General features: G+C 40.8%; 1 long non-coding RNA gene across 1 annotated transcript; it reads left to right on the top strand.

The window, feature by feature from the left end:
- The first annotated feature begins 1,615 nt into the window (after nt 1-1,615).
- On the top strand, nt 1,616-10,394 carry LOC128325801 (uncharacterized). The gene is made up of 3 exons (XR_008307640.1): nt 1,616-2,045; nt 2,231-2,315; nt 3,978-10,394. It is a non-coding gene; the product is annotated as an uncharacterized LOC128325801 (long non-coding RNA).
- Nucleotides 10,395-10,595: the final 201 nt, after the last annotated feature.

Genomic DNA, 10,595 nt, shown 5'->3' with positions numbered 1-10,595 from the left:
GTTTGGTGGGCATGGGAGGGTGGAAGAGGGATGGAAGCTGAATTATTCTCTTGCTCAGATTAAAATATGATGAAGAGAAGAATGATGATCACCTTCTAGTTATGATCATTAGTTATGAGACACTGAGATTTGCCTTTCTGAGCTAAGAAATACAAGTTTCAGTAACATCAGTACTTTTCACTAAGTTCATCAGCCTCAAATAGGCTAACTTGTGCTTGGCCAGCACATGCCACTTCTGTTTTGATGACATGGGAAAGGCATGGCCTTACCCCTCAATCTTCTCTAGAAAACTCATTTTCTATTATCTTCAACATTCAGATTCCTGTAGCCCAGTGGTCAATAGAGACTCCTATTGACACAGAAAGGAGACATCGTAGTTACCACAAAGGGATACTAGTGGTGTTTTAAGAAGGTTATTCCACTACAAAAAGGACTGATGGATGTCAGAGATATAGTAATGCAGCTTGGCTTTGGGTATGAGCATGAAAATACTAATATGCAATCACACAAGTTTATTGGGATAATTATACTTTTGCTGTTGAAATAAGTAACAGTAAATGAAAACCTTTTAAAAGCTTTGTTTAACTGTGTAGTATTGTTAACCTGTTATCTTGTGCCCCACATGTGCTATGTTATCAGAGTAAGCAGTGTATGGTGATTAAGTTTCGGAATTTAATTAAAAAGTAATTAATTCTATGCCTAGCTTGTTTAGCAGATATTTAGTGAAAATAAGCTACTAGATCAAACTCAGCTTTAACCATTTTTATCCCATGCTATTAAATATTCTGTAACTTCCTGCCACTGTCCTTTGTTTGCAATTAGCAGGAGCTTCCTGAGTGACCCCAGCTCTGAAGTGTGACAAAAGAGCCAAAGGAACCTCATTAAGCTAGTGCTAGACTTCCTCTATGATGACTCAAACTCTCAGGCTAGAGATAAATTTGTTACCACATTTGTGTTTCCTCTGATCTTCAGAAAATGTTGTATGCTCCTAGAGAGTTTTCAGCTTCATTTATTTAGGGATTCCTTCCCCCACCCCCCCACCCCCCCTTCTCTATGATAATCACAAGTATCCAATTTTGGTTTTCATTTTACATACCATGCGAAGTTTTAGGCCACCACTGTCCTTAAAGATCTCCTACAACTTTTTCATAAACATGAATTCCAGCCTCATTTTCCTGGCAAAATTCCAGACTTGATAATTAGTTTGAATCCTGCTTATATAATTAGTGTATGCAGCTAAGCGTAGTAATGCTACATGCTTTTTACAGCATCTCTTTAAAAGTTACCTAATTAGAGAAACGTGAGTAGTACTGGTAAATAAAAGTACAGAATTAGGAAGTAGACCTAAGGCAGAAATCCTAAGCACTAGGGCTGATTCATGCAACTCAGAAAGCGACTTGAAAGTTAAGTGATAACTTAAACCCTGATAGGCCGAGTTAGGTGATGCAAGGGAGCAGTCAGGTGATTGTATCATTCACCACATGCCCAAATCGTACGATTAGTTTTCTCCTTCCTCTGCATTTGCTTTTTAATTTGTGCTGACATTGGACTCTGCCTCTCTGAAAGCTTCCAAGTGCTGGTTGTTTGTGGCATCAGGAAATGTCAGCCAGCTGATTTGGGTGGGAACTGAGAAAGTCTCAACTACAATTCTGCTGCTTCACTGAATTCTCATCCTAAAGAACCCTTAATGACTTGCCTTATTTCTCTTTTACAGATTTTTTTTTTAAAAAACCACCAGCTGATTTATCTCTTGCTACTATCTGCTCCTGTCAGCATGCATCTTCGTCCCCACCTGAGAACAATTGGAGAATGATCTAAGAATGATTTAATTGCCAAAAGTGAGAGATATAAATCATGATGTGCATAGATCACCAAGCAATGACCTTGAATTTAGAAATCCGGGGACTCAACTTAGCTCTCTATTTTTGGTGGAAAACCTATACAGCTTTAGTAAAAGAGACTCTATGGAAAACATGATAGACGGGTCTCTATCACCAGAAGGTGGACTATATGTCCACAAGAAGCCTTCAACGTTCCTGCTCCAGGTGTGGAGGGGGAAGGGAGAGTGCTCCAGGAGTGGAAGGAGAGGGAGAGTTGATCTTCATGACTCTCCTCTCCCTTCTAAAGGGAGAGGAGCATCCCTCAAGAACATATGTATACAACTGTAAAGGACTTTTGAAGGGAGAAAATATATGCAAAAATTGCTTCCCTTCTCGCTCTGCTCCCACAGCTCTGCACAAAGAAGCCTTCAGCACAGGAATGTGACAGAGGTCTGCACATCATGCCAGCCACCACCATGTAGCGTGAGGTCACAAGTAAGCTAAAGTTAGTTGTTGTTGTTTTTAAAAAAATCTTGTATGCTACTTTGTCACTCAAAGGCCTCAAAGTAGTGAATGTTAATATAAAAACAATATATAACACAATAAAAATAGAGTATACACCTTAAGTGGCGCAGCGGGGAAATACTATACTAACAAGCAGAAGGTTGCTAGTTCAAATCCCCTCAGGTACTGTATCGGGCAGCAGTGATATAGGAAGATGCTGAAAGGCATCATCTCATACTGTGGAGGAGGCAATAGTAAACCCCTCCTGTATTCTACCAAAAGAAAACCACAGGGCTCTGTGGGCACCAGGAGTCGAAATCGACTTGATGGCACACTTTACCTTATACACACTATAAATAACACAGACTAAAACCACGACTACAGAGAAACAAGCACTTTTAGCAATCCCAAAGCCCCGGCCAAACACAGTTTTTAAAGATACCTGAAGACTGGAAGAGAGGGAATATTATGAATCTCTTGGGAAAGGCATTCCAGAGCCTGGGTACCACCAGTGAGAAGCTCTGGTCCTGTATGCTAGCCAAAGGAGTCTCAGCAAACATCGTCATACAGAGCAGAGCCTTCCCAGAAGACCTTAATGGGCAGGTAGAAACCTGTGAGAAGATGCAGACCTTAAGGTACCTAGGGCCCATACCATTAAGGCCTTAAAGGGCACAACTAGCAACCTAAAAACAAATAGGGAGACAATGCAGATCAAACAGGAAAGGGTCGACATACTCCATCCTCAAAGCCCCAGGTAACCACCTGGCTGTAGCATACTGTACCAGTTGCGTAACTAAATGTTTTTCAGGGGTGGCCCCACATAGAGCAGACTGCATTAATCTAAGTCTAAACTGGGTTATAATCTTATTGTCACCAAGGAATGAGTGATCGTGGCCAGATCTGCTTTCTTCAGAAATTGCAGCAACAGGTGCACTAGCCCAAACTGTACAGAGGCACTACTTTTGGGTCCAGAAGTACCCCAGGCTGCACACCTTCTCTTTCAGAGGGAGCACTACCCATATCAAGAACAAGATGAAGGTCTCACCAGATTCCCTCTCTTGTGATTACCACTGAAGGATAGAAATTAATTGACTTAACTTAAGACCTAATGCTTTCCAGAACACACAATCAAAAGAGGGACATTCCAAGATGGTGCTCATCCTGACATCTTTTGATCTGGACACATACAAATGATGTCAGAATGACCATGCCCTTTTAATTGTGCGTGCCAGAAAAGTATAATCCAAACTTGTTAGAGAGATTTGGAGGGGAGATCATTTATCTACCTCACCTGCAGCAGAAGTGCATGAGATTTGTGTTTTGGGTGGTATATAAATATGTCAAACAAACAAACAAATAAATAAATAAATAAATAAATAGGAGAGTACTGCTAATTCATATTCTCTGGAGACATGTAGTTAAAGTTCAAAGTATTGTAGTTTATTTAGGAAATCTCAGAGAGCTATACCAAAGAGTCTCGGATGTAGAACAGCAGACTTATTCCAAGGGGAGTAGTGCTGGGATTCAGTGTTAAGACCTCGATTCATGTACATTCCTAAAACAAGTTAAGAACCACCACCAAATGCTGGCTAAAAAAATGTTTTTTAGGCCTTCTGAAAACTGCCAAAGATCTTAAACTTCATATTTCTACAGGTAGCACATTCCAAAGTTCAGGAGTGGCTACAGAGAAGGCCCGACCATGAATTACCACCAGAGAAGCCAGTGGCAACTGCAGGCTGACCAGCAGTGAGGAATCTTGGTAAGATCATCCTCCCCCCCTGTTTGGGCTATATCACTAGGGCATAATGCATGGTTCTCCTTAACTCTTGTGTGAACATATGGATATGATACTGTATGATCAGTGTGGTCTGTGCATGAATGCCGTGTGGCTTAGGATAAGGGCATGCAGGAACTCTTCTTCCCTAAAAATCATGTTGGCATGCCCTAAGCTAATGGGTGCAGTGTGCATGTGTGCAAAGTATATCCCAACATGGAAAAATTACAAACGTCACAAGAAAGGAGTATAAGATATAAGCCCACTCCCCACAATTATTTCTGACCCACACTGAATGCACCTGTGGCTATGTAGAAAATAATTAATAATTCCATTTCAGCATGGAAATCTTTTTTTCAGAACCCCCAGTAGATCCATGGTGAAAGTATTATTCATTTAATAAAATAGGAGATGGAGTGTTTTCCTAAGTACAGGCATGAACCAAAGCCCTTTGAAGTCAATGGAAAAACTGTACTGACTTCAACAAACTCCTTTAGGATTTCAACACATTTTAAACCCTGCTGATGCAATGCACCTATGCTTTTTGACTCAGCACTTTTAATCAGTTACATCTTTGGATGTAATCCATGGTTCCCTGAAACATTATTGTAAGACCAGACATTCTAAGTGCTGCTTCTGTTGCAAAGTTAATTCCAGTTCTTATTCCTATACTTTTCCCCCAGCTTATTTAATATGGATGGGTGTCTTCACTGAAAGTCAACTACTACTTTTACAATAGCTGAGAACCTTTCTTTAATAAAAGTAGCATGAATTATATTTGATTATAGAGCTGCAACTTAATTATCAGACTTATTTTAAAGTTTATCAAGTAAAGCTTCTTTATAACTTTAGATTTCTCCTCAGATTATATTGTGTCTGCTCAGAGATTCTTTTTGAGCCTTCTGTATTAATCATAGTTGCCCGATTCCCTGTTAAATCTTTCAGAGTTGAATCAATTGAAGCTATCATCTTCTCCACTGAAATGGATTTCAGTGCTAATGAAAATTTTCATCCTCATTCTAAGGGCCTGAAATTCTTTTTTCACTTATTCTTTATAGCTCATGTTACAACTCATTTTTATAATTCTAATATGATTAATTACAGCCCCATTCTCATCCTTTTTTTTTTTGATTGCTCTCAGGTTTTTTTCAAAAAAAAAATTGCTTCTGACGTCATTTTCATTGGCCATTTTTACTGTCATTCTTATTTACATACTGTATCAGAAGTCATAAAATTAGTCGTAAAACTTTTTTGAACTAAAATGTGTCTCAGCCTGGAATGTAGCTGCTCAGTTATTCATCATTAATTCAGTGCTTACTGGGCCTGAATATTAAGCTGCTGTTATTCCATTCTTCAGCTTTGCTGCACTGTTGAAGCATCTTGTAGTTCAATGAAAGCAACTGTGGATAGTGATCATACCATAAGCAAATGCCTTATCAGTGATTCTCATCCATCAGTTTACAGCACAAGGATTTAGACACGCTTCATTGATAACCAAGTGACACAAAGGAGGAGATGGTTAAGAATTTAGAATCAAGATTCTAAATACACAACAGCATTTTTAAAATTTATTTTACATTTCTCAAGATGTTTAAGCTCCTAGTGCACTGCACAATGCAAAAACACAATGTGAAAATATGGTATTGGTTAATCTTAGTAATACAAGGATTGAAGGCAGCTCCCAGAGAGATTGAAGGAAGGGGAAATGGAGGAAGATTGAGTCTCTGTTTCCCCCAGAGGGCAGGACTAGATCTAACTGATAGATTTTGGTTGAACATTAAGACTCACTTCTTAACTTCATCAGAGCACTTTGACAATGGAACTAGTTATCAGGGCATGGGGTTGGACTCTCCGTTGCTAGATATTTTCAGGCAGAAGCTGGACAGCCATCTGTTGGGAATGCTCTCAATTTCCTACACTGAGCAAGGGTTTGAACTAGATGGACAACAGTTTATTATTCTATTAAAAATATTGCCATCATATGTCAGCCACATTACCTCGTAAATATTTTTTTTATTAATTATCATCATCATTATTGTTGTTGTTCTTGTTGTTGTTCTTGTTTACACACAGTCTACCAGATGTTATTGACTGGATTTGGTACTTTAACTATCAGACCCTTTCTAAGGGTCTAGGATAACTAAAGAAAAATTAAAGATCATCGTAGTATTCGTGCTGTCCTGAGTGGTGTAGCCTTCTGTAGTTGAAGTGTAATTTTATTGATGCCCAAGGTGTCAAGATGGTGTTCAAGTTCTTTTTGTACTGCACCAAGGGCACCAACAAGTATTGGCACCACTATTGTTTTCTTGTTCCAAAACCACTCAATTTCAATCTGAAGGTCCTTGTATTTAGTTATTTTCTCCAATTGTTTTTGGTAGACTCGTCTTTCCTCTGGGATTGCAATATCAGTTATCAGAACCCGATTCTTCAGATCAGGCGTATTGTGTGCTAAATGCTTATCAGTTTGTATTTGGAAATCCCAAAGGATTTTTGCCTCTTCATTTCCTGTGATCTTTTCAATCGGATGATCCCACGAATTCTTGCTTGCTGGCAATTAGTAATTCTTGCAAAAGTTCCAGTGGATCATTGCAGCAACTTTGTTGTGTCTTTCCTTATATCAGTCTGTGAAGGACCTTTAATTACCTATTATAATGTAGCTATAGTATGGGAATAACTTATTTCAAATTTGTCTCTGTGCACAAAAAGCAACCTAAATTCATTCATACCAAATAACAATGACAATATCTCCCCTAGGTATTTGGCCCCTTCAGAATAAACAGAGTTTGAGATAATGAACTAAAGTACAAGAAATATGCAGGCATGAAGCAGATGCTTTATGCTTTTATGTGTGGCTTTTCAGCTTTCAGGCAGTTGCAGGGTGCACAAAACATCAAGCAGCAGCAAACAAAGCCATGCTGCAGAGGGCCTCCTGCTGCTCAGAGACATGATCCAGGCATTCTACCATCCAATTATATCGAAAGTTCACCCCAATTTTGTGCCACTGGCTATAGTGAAGCTATAAATGTCAGAATATATTGAGAGGTATGTGTGCCTCTGGTTGGTCTCCATCAAGCTAGATTGTCCTGAACAAAACCAATGCATGCTAAACGTACATAGAAAGAAATATTGGAAGATACAGACAAGCAAATAGGTAAGGAACCTGCAAGCATGGGTGCATAAGGACTAGAGCAGGGCTGCAAAACTTCGGTCCTCCAGCTGTTGGTGGACTACAACTCCCATCATCCCCAGCCCCAGTGGTTAATCATCAGTGTCATGGGAGTCATTGGTCAATAGGCAATAGTCAGAGTCAATAGATATAGGAGTGATGTGCCAACAACACCTGGAGGGCCAAAGCTGTGCCACCCTGGATTAGAGAGTTCCTCAGAAGGAGGACCTAAGAGATGCAAATTAAACCTCTGAACTTATAATGATATACTCTGGGAGAGGCCATTATTGTATTAACATCACAACTTTGCTGTATGGAGCACATGTATCAGCATATGCCTCTTTCAAATAACGTGTTGCATGGATGTATCTCATAGATAACTATACCTGCTCCCCAGAAGTAAAGTACAGCTTCATTTTTACATAACATGGAACTGGAGGTGAAGGGACCTCCGGTTTCAAAAAATGAACATCCAAATCCAGGCAACCACAGTTCCTCCAGAAAATGGACCCATGGTTTCCCTCCCTGGACAGTGATTTGTACCTTCGGTTTGTAGTGAGCTCGGCCACCTGGACCTCTGGTTCTGGGATGCCAGTATTACATCCGAACACTAGCACCACAGTCTGGTTGCTTCGCAACTGGAGTTGGGTGGGGAAGTTCCTCCCTCGCTCCAGCTGCTATTGGCTGCCGGGGCTGTCCCTCAGGAAAGAAGGAAGCCCAGTCAGCCAGTGCTCCCTCCTCTCTGCAGTCAGCGGCTCTCCTGGATGTCCGAATTTGGACAGGAGTGCGGGGGGAGTGGGGAGGGGAATTGCGAGTACATTGGACCCACAGTTCTGTGTTATGTATGGTTGTGGCCTATGTGTCACAGGGAACTACTCTGCCAAGACTCCATATTACAGAGTTGTGTTTATTATTCATTATTAACTGAAGTTTTGTGTATCCATTCCTGAAACAATGTCGACATGATCACCCCTAAGCATCCTCTCCGACCTGCTTCAAAATTGGCCCCTTGGTATATGGAAGAACTACGGGGGCTGAAGCACCAAAGAAGATGACTGGAGAAAGACAAGTGGAGGAAGACAAGTAGAGGAAGTCTTGACTCGAATCCCAGAGATTACAACATAGAGCACATTTGAAGATCTATGTTCTGGCAATACGGGTGACAGCTATTCTTTTCAGCCTGTATTGTGTCTTGAAGTTCATGTCCAGTGGAGTTGTTCAGGGTTGTGAGAAGGCTAGTAACTGCCCCTCCTCCCTTGAATCAGAATTTGAAACCATCTATTACCCGCTGTGATGTGTTTAATGATTTTTCTGTGGATAAAACCTCTCGTATTCTGGCCAACTTAGATTTAGACCCCACAATTACTGTAGCGTCTGAATTAGAGGTGTCCAGTGACTCTTCTTATGAGGTCAGGCTGGATCAGTTTCAGTTTGTGACTCATGAGGATGTAGACAAGCTGCTTGGAGCGATGCAGCCTACCACCTGTTCTCTTGAACCTTGCCCAACATGGCTAATACTATCTGGCAGGGAAGTTGTTTTAGAAGGCCTAGTAGAGTTCATAAATGCTTCTCTGAGAGACAGCAGGATGCCTCATTGCCTTAAGGAGGCAATTATTAGACCACTTCTGAAGAAGCCTGTCTTGGATTCCTCAAGTTTTAGTAATTATAGGGCTGTCTCCAACCTTCTGTGGTTGGGTAAGGTAATTGAGAGGGTGCTGGCCTCCCAACTCCAGGCAGTCTTGGATGAGACTGATTATCTGGATGAGTTTTAGATTGGCTTTCTGGTGGGCTATGGGATGGAGTCTGCCTTGGTTGGTCTGATGGATGATCTCCAATTGGGGATTGACAAAGGAAGTGTGATTCTGTTGGTCCTTTTAGACTTCTCTGCGGCTTTGGATACTATTGACCATAATATCCTTCTGGAGCATCTGAAGGGGTTGGGGGTGGGAGGCACTGCTTTGCAGTGGTTGTACTCTTACCTCTCAGGCAGATTCCAGATGGTGTGCCTCGGGGACTGTTTTTCTTCAAAAACTGAACTTCAGTATGGTGTCCTTCAGGGCTCCATATTGTCTCCGATGTTGTTCAACATCTACATGAAATTGCTGGGAGAGATTATCAGGAAATTTGGTGCAGAGTGTTATCAGTATGCTGACGACACCCAAATATTTTTCTCCATGTCAACATCATCAGGAGAAGGCATAACCTCCCTAAATGCCTGCCTGGAGGCAGTGATTGATGGGTTGGATGAGAGATAACAAGCTGAGAGTGAATCCAGATAAGATGGAGGTACTTATTGTGTGGGGTCGGAACTCTGGAGATGATTTTGATCTGCCAGTTCTGGATGGGGTCACACTTCCCCAGAAGGAACAGGTATGCAGTCTGGGGGTTCTTCTGGACACAAACCTTTCCCCGGTGTCCCAAGTTGAGGCAATGGCCAGAGGTACCTTTTATCAGCTTCGGCTGATACGCCAGCTGCGTCTGTTTCTTGAGATAAATGACATCAGAACAGTAGTACATCTGCTAGTCAGCTCCAGACTTGATTACTGCAATGCGCTCTATGTAGTATGCCTTTGTACGTAGTCCAGAAACTGCAGTTGGTCAAGAATGCGGCAGCCAGGCTGGTCTCTGGGTCATCTCAGAGGTATCACTCCTACCTTAAAAGATTTACACCAGTTGCTGATATGTTTCTGGGCAAAATACAAGGTTTTGGTTATAACCTATAAAACCCTAACCAGTTTGTGCCCTGGGTATTTAAGAGAAGGCCTTCTTCGCTATCAACCACCCGTCCATTGAAATCATCTGGAGAGGTTTGTCTGTAGTTGCCACCAGCTTGTCTGGTGGCTACTCAGGGACGGGCCTTCTCCATTGCTGCCCTGAGGCTTTGGAACACACTTCCTGCTGAAATAAGAGCCTCCCCATCTCTTAGAACTTTCAAAATGGCAGTTAATTTGTTCACCCAGGCTTTTAATTAGATATTGTTGTAATTGTGTTTTTAGTAGTTTTAACATTTAATTTTAATGATTGTAAGGTTTTAATCATTTTATCTGTTTTTATTATCTTCTTGTAAACTGCCCAGAGACTTCTGTTTTGGGCGGTATACAAATGTATTAAATAAATAAATAAATAAATAAATAAATAAATAAATAAATAAAGTGAATTGAAAGTTTCATCTTCGAAAACATAGAATTCAAAGTTGGGTTTTTCCCCTGAGAATCCTTTTTGCAGAATCATTCACTAACCTCAATTTGCAGAAGCTTTCGGTAATGTCAAGTCTTTTTCAATGAGCCTATACTTGGCATGAAATTAATATGGCAAAATGATCTTAATGTAG

Source organism: Hemicordylus capensis, chromosome 5 (genome assembly GCF_027244095.1).
Source record: "Hemicordylus capensis ecotype Gifberg chromosome 5, rHemCap1.1.pri, whole genome shotgun sequence".
Taxonomy (NCBI): domain Eukaryota; kingdom Metazoa; phylum Chordata; class Lepidosauria; order Squamata; family Cordylidae; genus Hemicordylus; species Hemicordylus capensis.
This window is presented reverse-complemented; position numbering and strand designations above follow the sequence as displayed.